Source organism: Trachurus japonicus, chromosome 18, assembly GCF_045865225.1.
Source record: "Trachurus japonicus isolate A0001 chromosome 18, Traja_1.0".
Taxonomy (NCBI): domain Eukaryota; kingdom Metazoa; phylum Chordata; class Actinopteri; order Carangiformes; family Carangidae; genus Trachurus; species Trachurus japonicus.
In genome coordinates, this window is record NC_140924.1 from 21,090,991 (window position 1) to 21,110,130 (window position 19,140).

The 19,140-nt window shown below is 42.1% G+C and overlaps 2 pseudogenes; both read left to right on the top strand.

The window, feature by feature from the left end:
* Positions 1 to 11,328, top strand: part of LOC146969259 (calpain-5-like) — a 13,000-nt pseudogene extending 1,672 nt beyond the window's left edge.
* A 1,920-nt stretch (positions 11,329 to 13,248) lies between these two features.
* Positions 13,249 to 17,580, top strand: LOC146969260 (transmembrane protein 272-like; annotated as a pseudogene).
* The last annotated feature ends 1,560 nt before the right edge of the window (positions 17,581 to 19,140 follow it).

Genomic DNA, 19,140 nt, shown 5'->3' on the forward strand with positions numbered 1-19,140 from the left:
CTTAGATTGTCTTTGTTACTCACTGTGCTACACAGTTAAATTATCTTATTGTTAACTTGTAGTTAAATAGTTTACAGGTTGTTTGAGGAATAATTAAGTCATAAAAACCAGAAACAAATAAACCAAAAACTTTATGTTTTGTTGAAGATGGATTTTCCTGATTTCTGACACTGATTAAAGACAGAAGCAATGGTTATTCCTACATTTAGAAGAGGATCACACTTCTTGACACTTATAATATAATAAGCAAAATCAATACATAAGAGAAAGTCATTAAAAAAATTACAGAGGCTGTATTTACAGTGTTGTGGCTCCAGTAATGCTAATGATGTGATTAAAAAAGGCATATTTGAACCTCTGCATTGTTACCAGGCTGTACACGGGGGAAGTCCATCCTCACTGTAACAGGAGCTGAACACACTCACAGTGTTGGTGATCGTTTACGTAAAAGTAAACCTAAACAACCAATTATACAGGTTATCTCTGGCGGGGGTTTAGGACAATACATAACTTTAAAACTGAGCAGTTACTTAATTTAATTTATTTTAATTTGTTCATTTTCAATTCCTTGGGACTGGGAAGCAGCAGGGTGAAGTAACACCCCCCCTTACAAACTAAAACAAAAAGCTTACATCAAGGATGTAATGCCATTATAATTAACTGGTGTGTGTAGTTTAATGATATTTATTATCACTAGGGGAAAATTAGGCATAAAATTGTACATTAATAAAATGCAAGCAATACAAATTAAAAATATTCTTTAGGGAATTGTGAAGGGAATTAAAATTTCCCTCAGGTAGACTAAATAAGCTGAATGTGTATTCTTCACCCTCCATTTTTAAAAGCTTGTGAATATGCAGGATGTGAATTTGCTGTGGACGGTCTTAGTCATGAGTCATGATCGATTAATAATATATTGTAAATGTGTGTTTACTTTGCGTGTTCGTTTCTCTGCAGTTTAGTGTCACGACATCAACCTGATACAAGAAGAACATAACCTCACTGATAATTGATAACACTCGGACCCGCGCAGTTTATCTGCACTAACCACAAGCAACACACACATCTCACACATCACACCCACACCACACACACACACACACACACACACATGCACCCTGGGCATTTACTATCAGTGGACGCAGATATCACACACCAGTTGATTATCTACACACACAGGGCCAACACACACACACAGACCCACCACACATGCACACTAAGCTGAATTAGGGTCCTGGGCAGGTCATATCAACTGATGGACTAATAACGGTGAGCATTACCTTACTGCTGTTCCTCACCCTATCCCTTCTCCCAACCACACTCACACACACAACACACAACACACCACACAACACATATATACATTTACACACTCACTGACCCAACTCATGACCTCCAGCTTCCTCTTGCATGCAGAGAAATTACACAACCAGGATGGCCAAATTACATTCACACAATTAACCAGAAGTTGGTGTCTATGATATCAGTAAAGGTAATATTTGTAAAACGGCAAAACAAACTCGGAATTATTCTACAGGGAAAAAAATAAGTTTGCAGAGGTATGTGAAATTTGGACCACATCTCAAATAGTTTGAGGGGGGGGGGGGGGGGGGGGGGGGGGGGAAATTCAAAACTAAATTTGGAACTCAAATAAAAAAATGCACCAATCTATTAATGTCTATATTGTACATTGCTATTAGTGATATGAGGGTTGTATCAGCTTCTATTTAAATACCACACCCATCATATATTTTCATAAATAATTATTATATAGGCTGGATAAACGGAGCAAAACACACAATAGTCAGTGTTTTTAATTTTAATTTATAGACACTAAAAGTGGCAATATTAACATCTGCAAAAAAACAGTGTTTACAGAGTATTTTTAAGTATCTTTGCACTTTTGGGACTTTCATGTGTGATAAATAAATAGGGCAACAAGCTGATTACCCACATGGGGATTTATTTGCTTGTCTTCTTTAATTAAAGAGTGGCGCGCAGTGACTTTTGTCACATGTTGGGGATGTAACGTTCTCACATTACCTTAGGTTTTTAAAGGCACAAAAGTGTGTAACCTCTCTTAACTAAAACAAACAAAGCAGTGTAATAAATGCAATGGGTTTTTATCGGACGGTTTTTGATTTTTTAATAGAAAAGTGCTGCTCTAAACGTTCTGTCAGTGTTATCTCTGCATCCGCCTCGGTGGAGCACGTATTCTCAGCGGCTCAGATTTCTCACACTTGCCCCCTGCAGTTATTTTTAATTTTCAATTATATACCATCACATTTCCTTTCCTCCTTTCCTCCATCCAGGCCCTCTCCTGTCTGTTCCAGCTTTCAGGATGCGCCCGAACGAATCTTTTCTGTGCGACGACTTCCAGGGTCTGAGCTTTCCACAGGTCTGCGGCGGGACTGCACTGCGTCGTGGGCGCCCTCTTCAAGGACCCCCTCGTTTTCCCCCACACCAACGGCCAGTCAACTGTTTTTATACGAGGGAGCCCCCGCCGGGGACTGACCTGGAAGAGGACGAGGGTGAGTAGTGTGAGGTGTGTGGGATGAAGGATGGAGGAAAATTTCATGTTTGACGGCTCGTCTTAAAATGATTCTCATTGCTTTAGTGGTGAGTTCTGAACCACTACGGAGAGTTTTTAAAACATCTGAGAGTGGGCGTGTGAATCAGTGTGTTACATTTACATCAGATTGGGTTAATTAAAGAACCTTCTATTATAGGTAAGGCGTCAGCCAGTGAAACCTAAGCACGCGGGGAGCAGAAATGGTGTGTGCTGCTATATTGCGTGTGTGTGTGTGTGTGTGTGTATGTGTGTGGGACAGATTGAGCAAAGGAAAGTAGCAACCAGTTTAAATAGCCCAGGTGTTTTAGCCCAGTGTTGAGGTGGGATGTAGCATGTGTATAAGTGTAAGTGTTTATTATGGCTACAACAGAGCTTGTAGTGTTTAATGGGAGTCTAATGCACTAGATATAAACACAAATGAAATCTGAGATTAAAGCCTAAGGACAAATTATTTATTGACAGGCTATATGTAACAGTACAAGGACTTTTAAGGGAGCGGATCAAGTGCGTGTGAACAGAATTATCATTGTGTTGTAGAGGATAGGGTTTTATTTTTGTAGAATAGATTAAGAAAGGATATCTTTTAATGTCTTTTTGATCCTGATCTGATTTAATCTGGTCATTGTTTCATCTTGGTAAGATATTAGATATTAAAATAAACTATTTCCCCAAATCTGTAATTAAAACAAATCTGTGTTCAGTGGAGTGAATTCAAGACTTAAGACCTCTTTAATACCAAATAAAACAAACTTAAATACCCTTTTCTCAGTCTTGCTGCATGGTTAAAGAATGATGGAAAACCATTAAGGACATAAAGGGCGATTCTTAATTCTTAATTAATTAGTACATAAATTAATCAACATTAATATCATGTTTTTTCCCCCACAATCTCCAGCTGTATGTAAACAATACCTTGTTTATGAAAGAAAAAAAAAAAAAAAAGAATTTATATTTATAATTATAATAATTTACCTTCCATTGGCTTTTTTTTTTAGGATTCTGAATTTAATACTTTTAACTAATTTTCAACACAATGAATTCACCAATTAATTTATATTTATACTTAATACTTAATAAAATCTGATTTATTTATACAGATGAGACACAGAGTCGGTTCAGTGTGAGCTCTGAGGTGTCAGAGTGTGAAACTACATCGGGTCATTATCTGCTGATTCAGGCTGGAGGAGAGAGGGTTAATGGTATTGTGTTCCTAATGCTCCACTTTGTATGTGAAGAGTGTGTATCAGCAGGGAGCTGGGTGAAAGCATGACATCTGTTGCCTCACAGACACACACTATACACACATGTAACAATGTAAAACACACTATTACTTCCTATTTTGCTGTCATAGCAGCGCAGGTCACAGTCTGGACGCTCACTGCTCATCTGTGCTTGTTATGAATCTGGTCTTAGAGAGAAGGTTCAGATTCTGCTCTGAGTTGCATTTAATGAGGTTACGACCCACCGTGTGTGTATCTTTCTGGCGCGTGTGTGTGTGTGGGTGTGTGTGTCCGGCAGCACTTCTACTGTTACCTGACCTGTCCAAAACTGAGATCAACAGGTCCACGCAGACAGGATCTGTCTCCTCAGCAGTGCTCTGACACTCTGGAATCAGCTCACATGGCCTCATAAAACACTTGTGACGCTAACGGCTGCACCATTAATCACACGGCTTAGCCCACATTATGTTACTGCCAGTGCATTTAGGGCTGCTCTCGATCATATTTTATATTAAAGGTGGATCAAGTGACCATTGATTATTATTCTGTAGCTCCCTCAGCCCATTGTTTTGATTTTTTACCTGAAACTTCACTCTCTGCTATCGTGTGTTTGTTGCATCAGGAGAGGATGAAAATTAACTGCGCACTATTGAACCCAACACAAGCTCAGCCCTTTCCTCATCCACACCCTAACCCTTAAAACAGGAGTGGCAAATATTATTCCTATAAAATGAGGACACCTCTGCTATACTATTACACATCATCATCATCATTTGCAGCATAATTCAATCATATCAGATGAGTGGTTCAAAAGTTCAGCTCATTTTCTGCTGCTAGAGGTACTATGCAAGATTTTGACCTTCATTCCAACAGCTTCAGAGTAATTGTGATGGTTTTAATGACTTGTTACAGGGAGGAATGGAGGCTCTCTGCCTTACACCTTGGCTTCTCTTGGACAAAAAACAACTTTGCGAGTTCAGCGCCTCCTGTCAGATCTCGTCTTGTCAGAAACATGGACTGCTTTACAAAACACTACAACACAAACACGACCCTTAATCATAATCTGTTGTTAAAGAGACCCCGAGGAGTTTGCTATTGGTTATAAAGTGTCTCATATGTCAATTTTGTCTTTATAGTTATTTTGATATTATTATTTAGTGGTCGACCTCGCCAGCATTTCCTAGTTTCAGTTTTTCCTGGACGTTGCCCCAGCGGGTCATGAGAATAACGCTGCCGGATCGCTAGGTTGGCATCGTTTTCGGTCGGAACTACGACGGTATCTGATCGTCTTCGAACCTCCGACTTTCGTTCTTGATTAAAATTTCTTGGCAAATGTTTTCGCGTTCGTCGTCTTGCGCTGAATTTCACTAATGCACACGGAGGCTCATGGGAAATGTAGCGTGAAAACACTTCGCTTTCCGAAACTACTTGTAGTCACTTTAACTTTACCCACCTCTGTAGACGTCGCTCCACAGATTGCCTTCTCACCGGCTTCGTTGAAAACGAATGCACATGGCCAGGGAGGGGAGGCAGGAGGGTGAGCTGTGAGTTTTTATGACCAACTTGCATAGTTAAATTTTTCAGACATCATGATAAAAATGTTGAACTATTATACAAATCAGCCAACAAAACAAACAGTCTATTAGCAGCCGTTTGAAACCCCGCTCATCCAGAAAGAGAATCGGGATACAGAAAGAGAGGAGCCTAAAAGGTGAACAGGCCAGAGTTTGCAACTTCTAGTGAACATTTGGTAACATATATTCTTCTCTCTTTCTGCTGATCTTCTTCTAGGAAATATGTAAGGACCCTCGTCTGTTCGTCGATGGATTCAGCACTCGTGACACTGCACCAAGGCAGTCTTGGGTAACTGCTGGATGATGGCTTGCCATTTCCTGCCTGCCTCCGAGCCGTCTCTGTGGAAGAGGGTTGAGTATCTGTAACCTGGCTGTTGCTCTTTATTTCTTCCTCCGATTCCCTCTTCTCGCTTCATATCCCACTCTCCTACTCCTCTTCCTCCCAGGTCATCCCCGATCCACATGGAAACAGGGGACTGGAACCCAAAACGCCCCGACTTGTTTGCGGGGATCTTCCATTTCCCGGTTCTGGCGCCTCGGCCGTTGGATGGATGTTGTCGTGGACGACCGTTCTGACGGTCAGCGGGGATGGCGTGCTGCTCTTCTGTCGCTCAGCTACAACAGGGAGTTTTGGAGCGCCCTGCTGGAGAAAGCCTACGCCAAGTGTAGTGGCAATGAAAAACCAAGGTTGATATCTGATGCGGGAGAGTAGAGTTTCTACCCCGACTATACGACTCCACTACATGCAATAATATTACCTCAGGACCTTAGAGATTCTCTCCTGCTCAAGACCCACTCTTGCTTTTTCCATCAAGTTTTATCAGTAATTAACAGCTATATCACAGATCACGTCCTGACACAAGAGCTCATTCCCCCAAGAAATTACCTCCATATTGGTTAAATCTACATCTCACGGCTGAGATCTAGTGCTGCCTCAACAAGAAGTGTACCATGAGTGTGATCAAAGCTTGGTGGTTCAGGATAATCTTTTTTATTTGCCATAGAGAGAATGTTTTTGTAACCTTAAAGGGATAGTTCAACATTTTGGCAAATTAGCCTATTGCCACAATGCTGTTGGATTGTGTATTTGATGAGTTTTGAGGGACAGGGGACCTGTACCGTTCACCTCCATTATGTTCACTGAGCAGCTCACGTCTCTGCCCCGCTGATCTCAAAACAACATGCATTGATAATTAAGGGTAATGAACCTACTGCTATGACTAAAGGGATTATGGCAATAGGCGAATTTGCGAAAATGGCGAACCATCCTTTTGACCACACCCACTAAAGGACGAGAATGAGGGTAATAGTTCCTTATTCTTGAGGTCAAAACACTTTTGGAGCGAGGAGAAGGGAAAACTGACACAAATATTAATCAACCAGTTAATCAATCTGTCCATCTTCTGACTTCCTTTAAGACTGAACGGCTGCTACGAGGCCCTGGAGGGAGGAAACACAGCAGAGGCTCTGATCGACTTCACCGGTGGCGTCTCGGAGCCTCTCAGCCTGGACCGCGAGGCCCTCACCCTGCACAGCGACCACAGGAGGATGCTCTTCCAGACGTTAACCAAGGCCCACGACTGCAAAGCCCTCATCACCTGCTCCATACGGGTCAGGGTGTGTTTGTTTTATCTAGAGAGTATTCAGTGTTTTAGAAAATGAATGGCTCTTCTCTTCTTCCCCACTCAATTCATGTATCTATTGTACAGTATTATGCACTATATAATTTATTTTTCCTTCAGTTCGTTTCTCATTTTTTGTTTTTTTGTTTGTTTTGTTTGTTCTTTTTCTCCTTCTTTAATTTTTTTTCTATAAAAATAAAAGATTGTATTGGTTTCTATAACTAACTTGATTTTGTCTTATAAGGCCTGTGTCATTCTTTGACTCTGGCTGCCAATAAAGTTTTAAATTGAAAATTAACAGGCTGAAATAAGTTCTGTGTCCTTTTCGTTTCACAGCCAGCGAGGGCGAGACATGTGGAGTCGGGTGTTGGACTGCGGCATGGTCCGCGGTCCCGCTTACGGGATCACAGCGGTGAGGAAGGTGAGGCCGGGGGAGAGAGGTCGACGCTGACGACCGTCGACAATGGGCGGGGCATCAAAACTTCCTCATGGTGCGCATGAGGAACCCATGGGGGACCACGGACTGGACGGGCGCCTGGAGTCAGAGGTGAGGCCACTTTACTGACTCCATCTGCCACATGTGTGACTGTGAGTACATCATCACGCTTTTGCAGGAGATCAGGGAATTAAACCTCTGCTGTCATTTAACAGTGTCAGGCTTTTTTTTTTACAACGTTTTACAGCGCCACTGCAAACATTTTTTGGACAATGTCTGACATTTTTTACAATAGTTTTGGAATTACACAGTTAGAGGACATCTGCCGTTTGCATTACGAAACGCTGAGAAACTCTTGGAAATGGCCAAAACGGACCATTAAAAGGTTTCCAGAAGTTGAACTTGCACTTTTCATATGTCGTTTCCATAGTGTTGGACGTTACAGCTTTTGCTTTTTTAAATTTATTTTTATTGCTGCTTTGACTTTATTGGCGTGCACGCCCCTGCAGGTCGCAGCAGGTGGCAGCAGATGAGTCGTTGCAGTGAGGGAGAAGATGGGCCTCATTGTTCGAGACGTTGGGGAGTTCTTGGTACATTAGTTTTTATTACCTGTATTTTAAAAGAAATCGGTAACAGTCACCTGGTCTCTTGCTCTGATTTTTTGTGCATATTAACTTGTGTGTTTCTGATCCAGACTAACAGTTAAACTTGTGTCGGTTTCCTCTCGCTCAGGATTGGATTTCCAGGATTTCTGTGGATACTTCACCGACGTGGTGGTGTGCCGGCTGGTGGGAGAGAGCCACTGCTGTGGACCAGCTGTCACTGGAGGGGGCGCGCTGCTACGGGGAGTGGGCCCCGGCTCCTGCCACCCCAGGGTTGCCCCCCTCCTCCTCCTCCTCCTCCTCCTCCTCCACCGTCCTCCACGGCAGCTATGCGCTGACCCTGGGGAAGAGCAGCGGCAAACCCGGAGGGACCAAGCAGCAGCGGGGGAACAGGAAAGAGGCCAGGCTCGGGGAGAGTCAGCAGGAGGGACGGAGGAGAGGAAGGGGTGAGAGGGATAGGTCGGTGAAAAGGGCGATGAGGGAGGATGATGGTGCGGAGAAGAACGGGCGATGGGAGGCGCAGGTGGATAAGAGGAGTCGATGTGGAGGATGCTTCAACCACAGAGAGACCTTCCTGCACAATCCACAGGTAAAACTGAAGAGGATCTTAACTTGACAGCAGGAAGTTTGAGCTTGAGCGTGACTTTTTCTCTCTGGACAGTTTATGTTTGCAGTGGGGGGCAAAGAAGAGGAGGTGCTGATCTGTCTGCAGCAGGAGGACAGGAGGATACAGAGGAAAGATGGAGGAGGAGAAAACCTCCCCATCGGCTTCGAGGTGCTTGAAGGTGAGCAGCTCAAAAGGTCAGATATCACATTCCTACAGCTGTGGTCAAGACCACCGAACCTGAGACCAAGTCCAAGACCAAGACCAAGACCAGATCAATGGGAGACCATTTTCAAGACCATTACTGTATTCAGTATCAGTACTCACGACAATCCTGTGGCTTGATATTTACATTATTCCTCAGCGAAAAAGAAAATGTTATTTTATATAAAATTCTAAACCTTGTGACACAGCACCGAAACCTGCTGAAGTTTTTCAGATGGTTACACAAGCAGACACACACAATTTTAATCATTTTAAAGTTATTAAATTACATTACATAAACCAATGGCTCTCAAAGTGGGGTCCAGGGACCCTCAGGGGTCCTTGAGAGGGTTCAAGGGGGTCCCCAACTTTTTCTTGAAGTTTTACCACTTTTTTTCTAGAATTTTTAAACTGTTTTTTTTTTTTTTTTGAGAAATTTTACTACTTTTTTCTAGAAATGTTTAAACGTTATTGGAGAAATTGTACCACGTTTTCCCAGAAATTTCCCTACAATATTTCCAAAAATTCACGCCGTTGGCCCTAATTTGAATGTACATTTACAAAAAAAGTAATATTCTTCAGTCTCAGAACAAATATTTGTGTATGTCTGGTGTTTGCCTTGTCCAAGACAAGACACGACCTTGAAAGTCTGTTCTCTCGACCGGTCTGGAGCATCACAACCCTACTGTACCTGCTGCTGCTCCACAGGTGGAGGTGAACCGCTGCAGCCGGGTGCAGTGCGTGGTGGAGCAGGCGGCCAGCTCCGTCTACATGGACTCCCGCAGCGTCACGCTGAGGGCGACTCTGGCTCCGGGTCGCTACGTGGTGCTGCCCACCACCTTCCTGCCGGGCGCCACCGGACGCTGCCTGCTGCGACTCTTCTCCCATTTCTCACGTCAGACTCAGGTTTGTGTGAAATGGACCCATGTGCTCGGTTGATAAACAGGTCACACTGTTGTCCCAGAATGCAAAACATAAAGAACGGAGCTGTAACTGGCAGTGTGCAGTAAAATCAACGTATGTGAACACTGTATATACACTCACAGTTATATGATGATTATGTTAAATTGCTTTTATACTTGTGTTGTGTTTGTTTTTTGTTTTTTTTTGTAGAAGGGAATCGAATGATATTTTGATTTGCATAGAACATGTATTTTTTTTAATATTTTATACTCACGCTTGATGCATGCATGATTCTTACAATGTTGGATTATCTTACAGTAAAAGTGAAATCAACAAAAAACTTGAATGATAATGGTGCAAAACAGAAATAAAATATGTATTAAAAGGGGAAAATAAAAAGAAACTAAGTCCCCACATACAGACACACGAAATTCTGGGTGATCTTATTAAACATTAACGAATTAAACTGTGAACTAATCTTCAGGATGCAGAAGTAGCTGATCTCAGATTTTAACTTCCTGTTTTCTTTCTACTTTTTTTTTTTAACCTTGTGACATTTCCTGTCACGTAGGGAGCTGAGGGAGGATTTGCCGCTTCCCTCTGTGTTCCAGTGTTTTCTACCTCAGCCCACGGTGGTGACCACAGTCCACCTGCGCAGGGCGTTCAGGACTGAGCCCCCCCCAAACACACAGGTCAGTCGGCACAACATCTGGTCTGTAGATCAGAAACAGGGCAACATCGTTTCTATACAAAACTCATTCATGTTACATTGGTCGTTATAAAATCTTCTGAGTTATTGTTAGTATTTTCAGAGAGAGCTGTTAGTTGTGCTTGTTTTCTTGTCTCTCCTGATGTTGTGTTGTCTGGTCGCAGCTCCAGATGTTTACGCCACAGTGCGATGTGAGAGCGACACCATCAGGACGCGCGTGTTCATGGAGGAAGGAAACCCTGAATTCAACCTCAGGACCATCTTCTACAGGAGAAACCCTGACACACACATCTCTATAGAGGTACACACACACATTCAATGCCCTCACACACACATATTGATGATAGGCACACACACGTACGGCCCTCTTCAGTGTGTGTGTTGTGTGTCGTGTGCAGCTGTGGAGCCGAGGCTGCTGTGGGACTCTCTGCTCGGCGTTTTCGCTCGACTCCAGACGTCCGAGTCCGAGAGGAGCCGGAGTCACGTCATCGACCTGCGCGGCGGTCAGTCCGCTTCGGGACACCGGGGTCGCGTCTACGTCGAGACGTCCTCCAGCGTCTGCCTCACGGACTTGTGACAGCATCGTCCGGTCACCGCGGGAAACCACGCTGAGCCATGGCAACCACCGTCCTTCCCGGTGGAGACGCGTGTCCAACAGACTCATATTAAACAAAGGTGCAGATAAAATGTGAAGTTTCTGTTAATGTGAATCTGCTGGTCAGATACACACGACCTCAGCAGTGAATCTGCTGCCAAAACTAGTTCTGTTGTGTGAAATTATTGTATTTATTAATTCATGTGTTGCTTATGTCACTTGTTTTTGCCATTATCTCTGTTGTTGATGCTTGATTGTAATGTAATGTACTTTGTCTAAATTATTAACGGTGTTTTTCACATTAATGGCGTTAGTAATATCCTTGTTGATGAACTTGATTTAATTTATTTGAGTTTTAAATGATTAAATGAATTATAAAACTACATATTTAAGAAAACACATTAATTTTTGACTTCAGCCTCCTTGAGATTTGTGGCTTAAGGTTTTAATTTCTGCCTGTTTGTTTGCTCACTTCTGTTGGGATCAGATAGTCTCATATCTAATCATGGTGGACTAGAAGCAGGTAAACTGGAAACAACTTTTTTTGTAAGTGTAAATAGCAAAAAAAAAGAAAAAAGGTTCATTAGAAGTAAAATGTTGTATTAGCCTTACCTTAAAATCACACTCACAAAGTAAAAAAGACAATAAAAGAACCGGAATTTAGTCATGATCAAATCTAATTCATAAAATATTTAGCATTTTTAAAAGACACACTGTGACAGACTTATTTTTAACAACATTTCTGCAGCAGGAAAATGACATCACCTGCAATGAAGGCAGAACTAAGTCCACAGCTTGTTTCAAAGCAAATATACAAACTCAAGATAAAGCCCAGGAGCTATTCAAGAGTTAATCTGACCTCATTTGACTGCATTTGTTTATCAGGAGCCTGGGCCTGTTACTGTGTTACTGTGTAAGTGCTGCTGTTGGGAGCATCATGCTCTGACTCACCAGCCTTTACAGTCATACAGTATTGGCTGCTGCTTTATTTCACTCTTTCTACCTATGGCTTTATAATGTGGGGATGGACTTTTTGCATGATCCTGAAAAAGAAATTATTCATTATTTCCATGATTAAAAAAAAAAAAAAAAGTAGGCTATATATTTATTTTATCATGTCAAAACTTTAGATAAGTTTCAGACAAGATTGAGAATCATTACTCCAGTCATCCAAAGTCCTGTCATCAGGCCCACTGACCGTGCAGAAGCCTTTACTGTCGTTAACTCACCTTTCCAACCGGCTGACAGACGTGGAACGCCCCCGTCCCTCCCTCTCTCTCCCTGTGGACGCGCGCTCCCGAGAGGTGGAGGCTCGGCATCCCGCAGGGCGCGGTTGACAGCAGCTCAGGCAGTGGCTGGAGACACGGTGAAGGAATAGGTGGGTTACTTTTTTTTTTTCTTCTTTGCTTTGTTGTTTTTTTTAATCGACGCTTTCTTGTGCTAAACAGGACGACGCACGCGCCTGTGAACCCATTTATCGGACAGCCTGTTGACTCGCTGCGGGTGAAGTTTATCTGCTGCAGGTTTGTTCGGCATGTGACTCAGCTGGAGCTGAACTTGGTCATGCTTGTGTGTATTGTTAACTTACTCATGTATTTATCTGTTATTGCTGTTGAGTCGTCACAAACTTCTAAAATACAACTTAATACTGGGACAAATTACCGCGTTTGAGTGTGTTTTTGTGACGACAGTAACGCACAGGTCGACTCTTGTTGTCGCCGCTGCGGTGTTGTAACGTTGGTCAGACTGGCTTTAGGGAATGCAGTCAAACCTCTCAATCAGTCATGTTGCTTTGAATTCACTCCAGTGTGAACAGGAATGAGATGGTTAAAGTTCCCTCAGTGTGTTGTGATTAGATTTTCTATTCATAAATAAATCGGACAGGATCAGATAAGACCACTCATCCCTCACTGGGGGACTTTTACAAATAGAAACTGAATGTGGGAGGACCTGACCTGACCCATGACTTAATCAAATTGTAAGTTCCCTAATGAGCAACCACATACTGATCATACTGTATGTGTCACGGCTGGTCCTTAAACGCACCACTTGTTCAGCTTATGTTTAATGCAAATAAGATTTAAATACAGGACAGGTCTTGTAATGTAATTACCTAAAGTGTTGACTCCAACAATTCCAACTATCCAGGTTGTAGAAACAGCTGTATGACTTCCCATGATGCTCTGGGGGGAGCTGTTGAACAGGCCATGTGTCCGACTCCTCAGGGCCCTGACTGCAAACTGAGGAAAGAAAGGGGCATTGTGGGTCTAATGGGAAATGCAGTATGCAAAAGGGCGATCCAGTTGCATGGTGGGAGTTGTGTGATTCAGCGTTTCGGTTGTCTCTCTATCTGGACGTCTGCTGCTTTTTGACCCCTCCTGTCACATCTGTCTCCGGTGGGTTCCCAGCCTACATGGAGTTGACGGTAATTGGTGCAGTTCCCCTTTAAAACACTGAGTTTATCACAGGACCTGCACGTGTGTTCCTGTTTTCTCTGTTTTTATGATCATGATCAGTCATGATCTCTCAGAACTTTAATTTTCTCATGAGAGAAAACAGCCAAATATTGTTTGAAGGTTGAAGAGTGAGAAGAGAGAAGGTAAAGATGTCTAGTTTCCTGGTTTTGCCTTGAATGTGCATCATGGCTGCAACTAAAAGCTCCTGTTTGCTACGGTTACTCTGCTGATTATTGTTTTAATTAATCAATGGATTGTTTGGTGTATGAGGTATGGTAAAATACTTAAAATTTCAAGTTATTATTCAGATTTTCAAACGCCTATCCATGAAATACAGATTCTCTGTTTACTGTAACATATCATAAAGACAACAGCAGATCCTGACGTTTCAAATACAAATTCTTGCTTGAAAAATGACACAAAGTAATTTATTTGTTATCAAGATAGGCGCTGATTAAGTATGGTTGATTAATTCATGAGTAGTTTCAGTTGTAAAATTGATAAAGTGATCAAACAAAGAAAGCTAAAATAGTAAGAACTTGTGTATTTTCAGACCTTTGTTTTCCTCTCATCTTCTGGTTTGTATAGATCATCATAATCTTAGATCTGTCTCCTCCTCTGCAGGTCGGAGCCATCATCACCGCTACAATGTCCAGCACGGGCTTCTTCAACACATCCGTCGCCCTCCTCAATCCCAAAGCCGATGCTGGGTGAGAGCTGATGGTCACACACACACACACACACACACACACACACACACACACTCACACTCACACACTCGTGCCTCAGTTTGATTCATGTCAGGTTCAGAGAAGAGTTTTAAAGTGTCTGTTCTTTCAAATTAAATCTATATTTCCTCTTCTTTCAGGATGTTCAAAGGTGTTTCTGTGCATCTGCCTTCGGCGCAGATTGCACTCGGTGAGTGGATCATGCACACGATTAGTGGTGTTTGTTTCATTTCTTCAAAACACTGACAGATCCCTCCTGTGTCCAACAGGGTCAGTGTATCTGAATGAGTGTCCACGGCAGCCCTACATCCCCATCTATCTGATCGTGGTGGGGGTGTTCGGCCTGGTGCTGGCCCTGCTCTCCTGCCTGCCTGCGCCCAGGAGCCTGAAGACGGCACCACCAACCCGCTCAGTCAAGTCTGCTTAACGTGGAACTCGCTGACGTCATTCTTCTCTTCTGCTGGTTCATAGCCGGTGAGTGGAGGACAGACGACACACAATAAAACATGTTTACAGTCTGGGACAAAAACAGTTTCACTCTCTGCGGCTCATTTCATCCCGCGTGATGACTGTACCGGTGTGAACTTTAATCTGTGTGTTGCTGCTTTTAGTGAGGATCATTCACACGGTCACAGTCGGGTGAGTGTGTTCTAGCCACAAACAGGTGAACACACCTGCTCCTCCTCTTGGCCTGTTCTCTTAATCAAAACCCTGAGTGACATCACTGAGGCGACATCCATCTTTATTTACAGTCTGTGGTTAAACTGGACGAGTTTCTAAATCCAAAGGCAGCTGAATATCAAACTGAAACTAAATCATAGCAGGAGATCAACATGGTTTTAAATCTGAAAACAGTAGATTGTAAAGGTTTATAATAAGATAAGATTAAAAAAAAATCTCCTGTTTTTTTTGATGTAATGATGCATTGGAGGAAATCCTGATGAAAGAAAAACAAATTGTCCATGATTTCTTCCTTTATTTTATTTTATTTTATTTTTCATACCATTTAGTACTCCAGCAGGAGAATCAACACATTGTAGTGACATGAAACAGCCACTAGATGTCCACCTAATGTTTCCCAATAGTCTCCCACTCTGTTTTACAGTTATACCAACCTAATACAAATACATGTTGGGTGAGTATAAAGAAGTGTCTCTAGTCGCAGTGAGACCAGAGCTGAAAAAATAGCTCTGGTCTAACTCAAATTATATGTTGACACTTTATTTGAGTTTTATTTGGAGACATACACAGACAGAGGTCGCTTTCTTCTCTGACCTGCTGGCGTTACATTGTGTACATTATATTCCTTAATTATAATCACTTCTATCCACTTTGGTTTAAATTGAGTGAATTCATTGACATCGTAAGTGTGTACTCTCCATTAAAATCAAGCACAATCCTCCTCCACACCTTTGTCAGCCAGGTTCTTCATAGCTGCACTGACACTGAAGGAAAGTTTCTCCTCAACTAGAATCACTCCTCACTCTGACTGGTGTCACATTACTTCCCTGTTCATCCACAGTCATATTAAAATATGAACCATTAATATGCAATTTAGTCAGAATTTATGTGTGGTATCTTCAGTAATGGCTTAAAAGCCTTATGTGAAGTCACACTGACCTTGACCTTTGACCTCTGGCCACCAGAATCTACCCAGCTGTCCCTGATCCCTGGTGATTTTTTTTCTTTTTTTTTTATAAATTTGAAAGAAATCTCTTAAAGGACAATTCCAGGTGAATTCAACTCGGGGGTGTATTTTCCTATCATTTTAGGTCTAAAAGAAGGAATCTGAAGATTTTCAGTTTAATTGCTCCTGTTTTGCGGTAGTTGCGTCTGTCCCCGCATCGCCACGGCAGCAATGAATGGGAGTGGATGTAAGTTCTCTACTTCAAGCAAGCCAACATGTTTGTAAAACTAGATCTAATTCAAAGTCTCCCGGAGTCTTGCGCGAGACCCAGTTGCAGTGCTGGTGTATTCAGGCGCAGTGGGAGCTACTGTTTGTGTCATAAACACAGGAATATCAACTCTTGACTTGCTTCAAGTGTACTTTTTTTTTTCCACAGACAGCGTCAGGTGGCTACTCAAACATGCGCCGAGAAGTTTTTTTTACTTGAAGCAAGTAAAGAGTTGATATTCCTGTGTTTATGACACAAACGGGAGCTTTCCCACTGCGCCTGAACACACCGCGCACGGCAACTCGGTCTCGCACGAGACTCCGGGAGACTTTGAATTAGATCTAGTTTTACAAACATGTCGGCTTGCTTGAAGTAAATAAACTTCTCGGTGCATGTTTGAGTAGCCATCTGACGCTGTCTGTGGAAAAAATTGCGGCTTTGAGGACTGTAAACAGCCTAAACAGCGGAACTTACATCCACTCCCATTTATTGCTGCCGTGGCGATGCAGGGACAGACGCAGCTACCACAAAACAGGAGCAATTAAACTGAAAATCTTCAGATTCCTTCTTTTAGACCTAAAATGACAGGAAAATACACCCCCGAGTTGAATTCGCCTGGAATTGTCCTTTTAAAGTGGACATATTAGGCTCTTTAAACATATATTTGGGTGTTTTTTTTTGCCTTTCGGCCTCCAAAATGTGATATTTGACAAAAATCTGTAATTTTCAGGCTCTCGAGGTTGAAAACTATGTGGTTTTACAAGCTGTTCTCTCCGTTGTCTGACAATGATGTAATTAGTGTTTGAATTTGCATAATAGGCCTACCACCCCTACCTGTGAGTACTGGTACCAGTAAAAGGGGCGGGGTGAGCAGTAGCTCATTTGCATTTAAAGGGACAGGCACTGAAACCAGCTACTCTGAACAGGGCTGTTTTGAGTGGATGCAAAGAGCTGTGATGTTTGATCCTTGGGGTATTTTGACCGAAGCATGTCACAAACATGTCTTTAAGACACCTGGGAAACTATTTAAATTTGTGGAAAATGGTTATAATATGTCTGTAAGGTGTTACAGGTGTCTGTAAGGTGTTACAGAGATGTCACATCTGTCCAAAGACATATTTCGTGAGGTCACTGTAACTTTGACGTTTTTTTTTCCTAGGTAACGTGTGGATCTATTCTATCTACGCGCCCAACTACGACAAAAACACGACAGACCCGGATTCATACTGCAACAGGACACTCTACCTGTTTGCCTTCTGGACCACCACTCTGGTCTACATCCTCCTGGCTCTGTTCCTGTTCGGAGGCTGCTGCGTCCTCCTCTGCTTCTTCCTGTGTGGCCGGGCCGACCCCGACGACAACATCTAGAGACGTGGACTCGGACACGTAGAGGAGCCAGCATGGATTCTGTGGCGCTGTACTTGAACACATCACGTCTGCTGCCGCCACCTTGAGCAGTGGGAAACACATTCAGGGCACTCTTTATTAAACACACAATGTGCAGCGCAAGACTAACATGTGTCATTTTAACACCGACCTTGTATTGTAGTGGCACAGCTCCAACGAATCCATGCTAAATTTGAAGATGAGATAGATTTATTCTGTTTGTAAGAAACATGTGAAATGTATTGTTTACACGTTGAGCCACAGACTGGGCTCACACCTGATTCAGAGCACAGCTATTGCTACTTTATTTACATTATTTGTTTGTTAATACGTTTGTCAAATAGGGACAATGAGCTACAAATTTATGTTACACTGATTGTTATTTATAGCAAATATTTGCAAAATCATAGCCGTCTACAACCAGATACAGTACTGACTAATAAATCTGACACTGTTGCCTTATACTAATGTATATCAGAGCTTTAATGATGTACATAGAAATAATACTAAGTCTGACTTTTACATATTTGTTCCATCCAAGTAATTTAACTAAACCAGCCCTTTTCTTCCTTTAGAAGTTATAAGTGCCAAATCAAGTGGAAAAGATGAATTAACTTGTCCTGAAATATAAGACCTACAGTAATATAAAACTCAACAAAGCCAAGACAAGATCACCAAGAGTCAAGAGAGTGTATGGTAGCGGGGAGCGGTGTGTAATTCAAATTTGAGAAACTTGATTATTTTAGATTGATGAATCTCAAACTGTGTGTTGTGCAAATGAAGACAAATAAATGTTGAAAAAAATCAAGGTAAAAGTTTGACTCCAAATTTTTCTCCCAGTAACTGTTGTAGTTGAGAGGAAATGTGAATGTGGAGATTGTTTGACTAACGCTATGACTTAGAAGGAGGAAGAAAAGGAAGTGGTCACATCTCACACATTAATGATAAGTAGGTGAATGTATATTTATTAGAGAGGACAGTTATGGGTAAGTTTCTGCTTGTTTTTAACATCACAAACTAGGGGTGGGTATTGCCAAGGACCTCACGATACGATATGCATCATGATACTTGAGTCACGACACGATATTGCGATATCCAAATTTTGCGATATATTGCGATATTCTACATATATTCTACATAGTTCACTGAAAAATGTAAAAGGCATTATGCATCTTAAAATCCGAGTTGTATGTACGTCAGTTGATAGTGATAAGTTATGGGACAAACAGTCAAAGCAATGTAATTCAAATTATCCATGCCATTTTATACAAGTGCAAGTTACAACAACATATTTGCATGTACACACTGTCTGAGGTAGCAGTACAGTGACACCTCGCGGAGCAGAGGTGCGGAAGTCGTACTGGATTCACGTCTGAAAGACGATTTATTATTTGAAAAAATATCGATATTGGGGGGCATCGAGTGGAGCAGGAGGTTAAGCAGGCGCCACATGTAGAGGCTACAGTCCTCAATCCCCCCTCTCTCTGTCTCTCTAAACTATACTATCAATAAAGGCATCAAAAGCCAAAAAAAAAAAAAAAAACGATATTTAAATATTGAATATATCAGTATCGTATCGCGATATAAAGTATCACGATATATTGCCATATCAGTATTTTTGCCCACCCCACAAT